Raw genomic sequence first — 9709 nt, 5'->3', positions numbered from 1 at the left:
ATGGGAGGCCTTTGAAGGTTTGAATTAGATGGCTGGGATGAGTGGATTTGCGTTTTGGACAGATTGCTTATGTCTCAGGATGAAGAACATATTGGATAATGGCCAGTGTGGGTACAGGTCAGTCAGTTTAGAGGGGATAATAGTGGATCAGAGAAGAAATGATAGGGTGAATGCTGGTGGAGATGAAAAGTGGAAGACCTGAGATATTCAAATGTGTGATGATAGCAACTGCTCTAGGAGGCAATTATTACAATTTTGTAGTTGAAGAGATTGAGTCTACAGAGGTTGAGTATTCTGTGATTGCAGAGTTCACAAGAAAAAGAGCAAGAATTAGAGCCCAGGTATTATGACTCTATCATTATAAGGCTTTTCAATCCCTTCACAGAAGATCCTAAAGTTAGAAAGTGAACAAGAGTGGTTAAGTCTAATCTCCCCCCCACCCCGCCCTCCAATTCTACTCCGCACTCTCCGCACTCCCAACATTGAAAGACCTTGCTTATCAGTATTTGGAGACAAAGTAACCAGGACTCAGTTCAAGACTCAAGGTTTGAATAACTCCAGGGAACTCTCCATGACTGATAAAGTCAACTATTAAATCTGTATTTTTGTTTTATATGGTTTTTGGTTTTTTTGTTTGTTTGTTTGTTTTTGTTTTGTTTTTGTTTTTTATGAAAAGTGCATGAAGAGAAAAAAGAGAGATCTTTACAGCTCATGTGAATATGACATTTTAGACATAAAAGGAATTTGGAGTTTTAAAATATTGGGGGATATATATTTTCATTTAAATTTTGCTTTTTATTTTGAAAAACTTTTAGACTCTCAGAAATGTTTTAAGAATAGTACAGAAAGTTTCCATATATATCCAACATCCACTTTCATCTAATGCTAATGTCCTGCATTATCATGATAATGGTAATAACATCAAAACTAAGAAATTAGCAATGGTACAAAACTATAAATAAATGCAGACATTGTTCAGATGGGCCAAAATTTACACTAATGTTGATGATCTAATCCAATTTACCATATTGTATTTAATTGACATGTGTTTTTAGTCTTTCTCCGTCTGTGACAGAGATTCATGTCAGAAGTTATTTTTCATATCCTTTATACTTTTGAAACGTTCTTAGGTATTTTGTAGAATGCCCCTCGATAGCTTGTTTGATACTTTTTCATGATTAGAATGAGGTTGTAGATTTTGAGGAAAAATACCACAGACATGTTGTTTCCTTCCTGTCACAACAAATTTGGGGTACATAATAGAATTATGTCTCATTATTGGGGATGCTAATAGTAACCTCTTGTTTAAGATGGCGTCTACCAGCTTTCTCCAGCGTAAAGTTACTCTTTTTTCCTCTCCATACTCTATGCAGTGAGTGACTCCAAGTCTAGCTCACCTTCAAGAAAGAGAAATTAAGCTTCACCTCTTGGGGAAAACAAAATGTGGACTTATGTTAAAATCACCAGGGTAATTAATAAATATTTTGGGGGAAAACTGAAACTTTTAAAATATCCTGTCTAAGGGGCACCTGGGTGGTTCAGTGAGTTAAGCATCCAGCTTCAGCTCAGGTCATGATATTGCAGGTTCGTTGAGTCTGAGGCCCAAGTCAGGCTCTGTGCTGACATCTCAGAGCCTTGAGTCTGCTTCGGATTCTGTGTCTCCTTCTCTCTCTGCCCCTCTCCCACTCACGCTCTCTCTCTCTTTCTCAAAAATAAGTTAACGGTAAGAAAATAAAATAAAAATAAAAAATAAAAAATCCTGTCTCTTTTTAAACTTTCACCCACTAATATTAGTGTTTATTATTGGATCTTGCCTGCAGCAATAATTGTTGCATTATTCGAAAAGTGACTTTATTTCACTTCGTCCTTCCACTTTTATTAATTATAATTCTTTAAGGAATATCTGTAGGAAGATTCTTTGCTGTGTGATTTACTGTGAACAAATGTAACTGTACCTGTATTGTTCCTTCAGAAAAACAGCTGAAAATGTACAGCCTGTTATTTTTCAGGACTTTTCTGACTGGAATTGATATAGCCAAACCTTCCCCAATTGATTTGATGTGGGACAAGCTTGGTTCTAGTGCCATCAGCAAGGCTGGACAAAAACAGTGTCTCCCAGATGGCAAGGTGCTAAGCTGCTGTTGTTTCTGCAGTGGGTGGGGGTGTGGAATAAACATTAACGAAGTAACAGGGCTGCATCACCCAAGATGTTGCCTTCCTTCCTCGCATTCAGTATTCATTGCCATTGCATTGTGAAGAGGCATCATGTGGTTAACTGTGCACTTGTGAAAAGCAACTGAGGTGACATTAACTCCCAGAACAAGTACAGTGCATTCTAGAACAAACCTTAGTAGGCCCTACCCGGTTAATACAGACAATAAAATTCTCAAGGGCAGAAAAAACTATGAATACTCAACTCAGGAGGGAAAAAAATGGGGAAAAAATGTTGTTTGCTGGTAAAACATCATACAAAACAACTACAACGACAGATCACAAGAATACATCTATGAAGGCATGCAATTTCCTGTTTTAATTAACTTTTTTTCTCTCCACCTAGTCTAAATGAATTGGGAAATAGATGTGTTGGAATAGCAATTATTTTTCTCTGGGAATGATGTACCAGGATGAATATTTTTATTTTCCTGAAATCTAGGACTGCTCACTCTGGGGGTGGAAGAAAGAAGTCCAAGAAAGGATTTAAGAAGGCCTCTGTGCAGAGTGTATAGGCTTTTATCAGGCCCTATAACACCTCTATGATGGACAGAATTAGCAATGTTCAGACTGGCATGCCATGGGGTGGGGGTCTATGAAGAGATGGGGGCATAGAAAAAAGGAAGACATGTCTAAAAAGTACTAGATTTCTTATCTAACACTCTGTAAAGCTTCTGTTTCTTCAAGGAACACTAAAATAAAGCTTACACCACACTTTTCAAGTTGGTCTGATGTTTCTTTGACTTTGTTTCAAAGATTGGTTTCAAGAAAAGAATAAGCAATCCCATTTTACTTGGGCTATACAAAGATAAATTTTCCCAAGAGCCTGATATGCTCCCCATGAGCTCACAATAAAATGGCCCCATTTTATTTACCCATAATCATCTTCCACCACTTTCCAGTATGGTTCTCCACTCCCAATGTGTTGTTTTCCTGAGGATTCTTTCGCAAATACCATTTCCTGTTTTGAGATACTCTCTTCTGTTTTTTTGGTAATAAGATTTAAACATTCTTCAGAGAGGTTGTAAGCATCATAAAAGCAGATAGTTTTCTTTGTCTTTGTAATCCCTTGCAGTGACTAGGAAAAGACCTGGTGTAGAATGGCCACAATAACTATATAATTTCAACCCGAACTTAGTTTTCCTCCTGAGGCCTATCTTTTTTAACAATAACCCATGTTGTTTAATTTTACTCTTTGAATTTGCAGAGAATTTGAGTTTGCATTTTTTTCTGCCCACATAAATTGATTAGTGATTGGACATATATAGTCTACCTCCCATTAGAAAGTTAAGTACTAAATAGGTAGTGTTTGGTATGGCACCTGTCACCTATTAAGTATGCACATTTTTTTTAATGGCTGAATAAACATAATAGATTCTTACACAATACTTGTTCACTTGACTTGGAAAGAACACAGATATTGGCTGAGCTCAAGTAGGTCATAAAAGAGAAATATTAGGATATCTTAGCATTCAAATGTTACACACTTAAGTTCTAAGCCTTCTTTTCCAATAGCTTCTTTTTCTCACTTTGTAGTTCTTCAATATGACATTTCTTCTCCTTATATGTACATTTCAAAACTGTTGCAACAAATTCTATGAGTCATGAAAATTATGAGGCATGACCCCATAAATATCACTAAAGGAAAGCAATTGTGAATTTTAGATACCTTTGCATAATACTCTGTAAAAAAATGGACTTCTTTGTCTTCCTAATCCACAACAGCGTATTACTCACAAACTTCTATTAATTCTCCTTCCCTTATATGTACAAAATTCATCTTTTCTCCATCCTTTCTGACCATGTTTGTTTCTGGAGCTCTCAGAGGATTACTGAAACAGCATTTTCACTAGATTTGTTTCCCCGAGTCTTACCCTTGTCTTATTTTCATTTTCCTTTTAGGAACCAGAATTTGCCTCCTATAAAACAAATCTACTCATGTTGATTCCCTGATGATGTTCCCATGTGTACCTATTGTTCTCAGGTAAGGTCATTCCAAGTCTATGAAAGTAAGTTTGACATTCACTTACAGATGGACAAAATCTGTTTGCTTATTATTTCAACATATATTTATTGAGCAACTACTATATCCCAGGAACTGCCAGGCAAATTAATCTACCTCTACCAGAGTACTTTGAGTCTAATTGCTTTCATCTTTATTGTGCTTACTATAACTTATGAATACTTTGACCTAGGGGCAACTTCATGAGTCAGTTTTCCTATAATAGCCCTTATATCATTGTGTAGTTGTGAGGATTGAATGAGAAAATCCACATGGAATGCTTAGTGTCATTCCTGAGACATAGGAAGTTATTAATAAATATTGCCTGTTATTATTGGTGTTTAAGAAACAGAACTGTCTAAAATCAATTGCAAAGAATGAAGTATAAATTTAAACCATAAATTTTAAACTAGTATATAAACTATGAAGAAAATGATTAAATTCAATTAAATATTTCCATTTAATAATCCATTAAACAATAAATTTAGTAAACACAAAATATTTAAAACTACATATACCTCAACATAATTTTTATATGTTATATATGCCCCAAAGTTATGAAACATGTTTTGCAACTTTTTTCTTCTATCTGCAGATAAGAAAATAAAACAGAGCAGAGCAAAACAAAATGTCCAGACGATGGCTTCACATACATTTGATCTTATAAAGAAATTAAAAATTGTATTTGACCATATTAAATAGCTATGACCATTGCTCAGATGACAGCCAAGGCTATCAAAACTTCATAGAGGGGATGCCTCAGTGGCTCAGTCGGTTAAGTGTCTGGCTCTTGATTTTGGCTCAGGTCATGATCTCACGGTTCCTGGGATCAAGCCTCACATTGGGCTCTGCTCTGACAGTGTGGAGCCTGCTGGAATTCTCTCCCCAACCCCTCTCTCTCTGGCCCTCCCCCACTCACACCCTTTCTAAAAAAACAAAAACAAAAACAAATCCAACTTCATAGAATCACAGTCTGAGGAGACTTCAAGCATAATCAAGGGAGTGCCACAGACCTACAAACTGTTTCTATAGTTGCTCTCAAGGTACTTACTCTCCCTATCCCCATGGAGTGTGGTAGAAAAGGCAAGTTAGTTCCTACCTGATGATGAGAATTTCTCTTCTCTCTCAAATATATTCTCCCTTTTCCTTCACCTGCCACTGCATTATCTCACATAGACACTGTTTCTCTCTAGGATTTTTGGCAGAAGTCCTCCAGTGGCAGTTTTTGTTTCCTAGCATCTTCTCTCTGTATTAAACTCTACATTGATGGCAGGGGTATTTATTAATATAGTTTTATATCACATTCCTGCTTTAAAACCATCAGTAGCTTTCTACTGTCTTTGGGATGAAATCTAAGTCCTTCTAGTAAAGCATTAGTCACTCATAATTTGGCTCTGATGACTGGCCAGCTGTATACTGCACCACTGCCACTTTGTATTGATGTTACAATCTTTCCAAATAATTCGCAGGTTTCTAAACTTCCCCTGATATTTGAGGTCTTACCCCCTTTCTCCTATTCTGTGTGTGCGTGTTTATCTGCCTGACAAGCAAATAACATTATACTTATTTCAAGAGTAAACTTTTGCAGTGATCTCCTTTTCTGACTCCAGCCTTAAGGAAAGTGACTTCATGTCTCAAGTGTGAGAGGGAAATGTTTTTGAATAGGTTTCATGCATTTGTCCCTGTAAGTATAATTGAATTGTCTCTTTAGGAAAAAAGGATAGGGGTATGTGTGTACATGTGTGCATTAAGTATACATCAGGTAGGGTTATATTTCCATAATCCCAACAAATCTTGGGATGCATTTTCCCATAATTAACATTGAAATGTGTAAATCCAGTCATGGAAAAGATTAAATAAGCCCATGCATCTCAAGCGCTCAGCACAGAACCTGAAACATACATAGTAGGCTTTTGGAAAATAGCATTTTTCTCCCCACTCAAGCCCTCCACCTAATGGGAAGGTCCCTGGACTGATTTGAATTTAAAATAAAGATAATTAAATAAAACCATGACCAAGTGGAAATGACCATGCTTAGTAGTAAGACAAAATAAAGTTAGTGGGCACAATTCAAACATGCTTCTGTTTACATTAAAGAAAAGGTGACTTCTTTAATTTGTATAAATTCCATGCTTTAATTTAGTAGACCACTCCTGTGGTCAGTTGTTAGTGGGGCTTAGGGACAAAGAGATCTCTTTAAATGTAGCTCCTTTGTTTCCCTTTCCTTCACATTTAATAGTTTCTTTCAGATAAATGCCTCCAAGAAAGCATCCAGATGCTTTGGGTTTATGTGGACTCATCATTAATGGGAAGGAAGTCTCAAGTCCCCATATTGTTCCTGCGCTTTTCTCCAGACCTCTGCCTTCTCTGTAGTAGTGGGTCATCTCTAGACCGAAATCTGTTTCTATTGCACTGCTACCTTCTGAGATGCAGCCGATGGATGTGAGACGTGTTCTTTTGAATCGGCGCACAGTGACATATCCTTGCTTTTTTAGCTTCTCCTTGGCTTTTACAGAAACATCTGCTCAGTAAGGTTCTTTTTCCAGGCTGTATCTGGGCTGACCACAAGTGGTCTTTGTGGCAAGCCATTTTGTCCCTTGCCACAGTGGACTCATATTAGGTATGCTAGCTTTGAACTGTTACATTTTATTTCCCCCTATGGCACTTTCATATCTCACAGGATTCTTTTACATCCCTCATGGAAATCAAAGAAAAGTGGGAGTGCTGGTTCTCTTTAACATGCTGTTACCTTTTACTTCAGTGCAGCTACCCTGAGTTAGCATGGAACCATCTGCAGATCCTCTCCCTCATCATTCCAAATGAGGATCCCAACAAAACCCTCTTTTGCTTTTGGCTTTTACCACCTCCTATCAAATTACACACATAAAACACACACACACACACGCACACACACACACACACACACACTACTTAGGGATTCTGGTCCAGTGAAAGGAAGCGAGAATGTTCATGGTAGAGGGCTTACATTTAAAAGCTCCATCTCCCATATTCTTTCCATATTCCATGATACTATCAATCTACTTCCTGTAGCTATTGGGTAAGATTATATATTCTTCTTTCTGAAGTTGGACATAGAAGAGGAAAATTCTAGGCTTAGCTTCAATGAAGGATGAGAAGCAGGAAGAGAAATTGTTTCATTGATAAGAAAGCACCACTGGGTGGCATTTCAGGTATATTGTCCCTGTTACATACATATGCAAGGTAGTGGAACAGCGTTCAGGTTATAAAAAGATGGTCATGTGGGATGCCTAGGTGACTCAGTCAGTTAAGCACCGACTTAATTTTGCCTCAGGTCATGATCTCATGGTTCGTGAGTTCAAGCCCCGCATTGGGCTCTGCGCTGACAGTGCAGAGCCTGCTTGGGATTCTCTTTCTCACCATCTCTTTTCCTCACCCAATTGTGCTCTCTCTCTGTCTCCAGATAAATAAGTGAATTTAAAAAGGAATTTTTTTTAAAAGATGATCATGTGATTGGATAGCAAGGTTTTGGATATTAGTGGCATATGGGGATTGTAGCACTGCTATCAGTTTAGTTATTAACCGTCCATCCTAGTTCAAGCTGCAAATACTAACCATGTAAAAACCAACCAATCAATAAATAAGCAAACACATATGTAAACGCAGTCAACCTGGACACTTACTATTTTTCCCAATGGTTTACAAAATTCTTGTTTCAGTTGGCCTACCAGTGGATAAAAGAGACAGACCCATACAAAGAATAAGCCCTTGCATTATTTTACAAGCTACTTTTTATTATGTATTGTACACAGCTACAAAAGGTCACAGAACTAATTAGTGGCAGGTTTATGACAAAAATCCAATGCTCCTGACTCACTAACCAAGATTTTTTTATCTAGGTAAATTTGTGACTACTTTCTCTTTCTCTCTCTCTCTCTCTCTCTCATTCTCTCTCTCTTTTTCAATTTCACTATGTACAGGTTAAGATTTTTCTTTCTTCATTTCATTAAATATCAAAGTACATGGCTGCCTATGTACTAAATGTTATCTACTTGGAAATCTAGTTCCTGTTAGATAGGCTCCTATGGTAAAATCCTGGAAAACTTTATTTTTGTCTCCTCATGTAAAAGTAGTAGTGGTAAATAAAACAACATAATCATTATGATTTACATGTTTGTTCTTTTAAAGAACAATTTAACATAAAGAATTCAGTAATGTATCTTCTATAAACCCAGTGACCTTTACATATTTTTTTCATAAATATGTAGGAAGATAAAAGGTACTGTCTTTATATTTAAGCCCTGGTATGGAAATTTTAAAACAGTGTATTTAATAATAAATCTTACTGAGTTTCAAAACATATATAGTATATTTCTTTTGAAATAAAAATGGGTTATTTGTATATGCTTGTATGGACTGATTGTAGGTATTGGAACGTAAAAGGCCGTATTCATGTTATCATATGCATGATCTTATGTGTGCAAAAAGAAGAAAGATGAAAAGATAGAAAAAGAAAAACTGTCTGATGTTGTTGAATTAAATTAGAATATAATTATTACTTCATGTCTTCACAAAAGACATTTTGTAACATTTAAAATTTCTGCTAATTGCACAAGGTACATTATCATGCAAAAGAATGTTAGTGAAGGTTGAAAAGGACAAACCAACTATTCTCGTACATCACCATAATTATGCAGCCCCATGTTCGAACAATTACATTTATGTAGACCCACTGTTAAAATCAATGTTACTTGTACAGCTAGTCCTTAATCAATGAAATCAGTCAATTTACCATGGTCACATCCTTCTTCTTAATTAAGACAGTGATATCTCTGGAGCGCAGGGTCTCAAAGAGATAAATAAGTACAGAGGTTGGGAAATGTCAAAGAGGTGACTCCCCGATTTTACTCCTGACGAACTTGGGAGGAAATAAGACAGTTCCTTCAGTTCAGGGAAGCAGCACAATCTTCTAAAGAGATGGCTTAGCATTCATTAAGAAAAGAGCAGGTAGTAGTGTCTGACAGAAATAGCACTAATGAGCAAAGAAGGTTTTCAACATGCATATCCTTCATAGTCATACGCTGAATTATGAAGGTTGTGCCACCTAAGCCAATTTTAATTAGAATAAGCATGGACCTCTTTGGACAGTTAGCCTTTCTTTCCAAAATCCATTTCAATATGGTGTCATTTTGTTGTCATAATCAAAATGGCAAAGTGATGGAATAACCTACTTAAAATGTCTGTGGCGCTAAAGCAGATATGGCAAACATCCTCTAATGACACATGTAATAAGGGTATTACCTGGAGGACGTTGACAGTATGCTCCGTGTTGTCATTGGGGCAGAATAATGATAGAGGTGACAACAGAGGTCTTCAAAGATCCAGTTTCACCTCCTTGTCCCACCAATGGACTGTAAAAGTATCATTTATTGGGGAAAAAAATTAAAAGAAAAAAAACAGCTCTATCAAAAATAGAAAATGTAGATATATCACATTGATTTTTTTTTTATTTCACAA

The sequence above is a fragment of the Panthera tigris genome, chromosome B4 (assembly GCF_018350195.1).
Source record: "Panthera tigris isolate Pti1 chromosome B4, P.tigris_Pti1_mat1.1, whole genome shotgun sequence".
Classification (NCBI taxonomy): Eukaryota; Metazoa; Chordata; class Mammalia; order Carnivora; family Felidae; genus Panthera; species Panthera tigris.
This window is presented reverse-complemented; position numbering follows the sequence as displayed.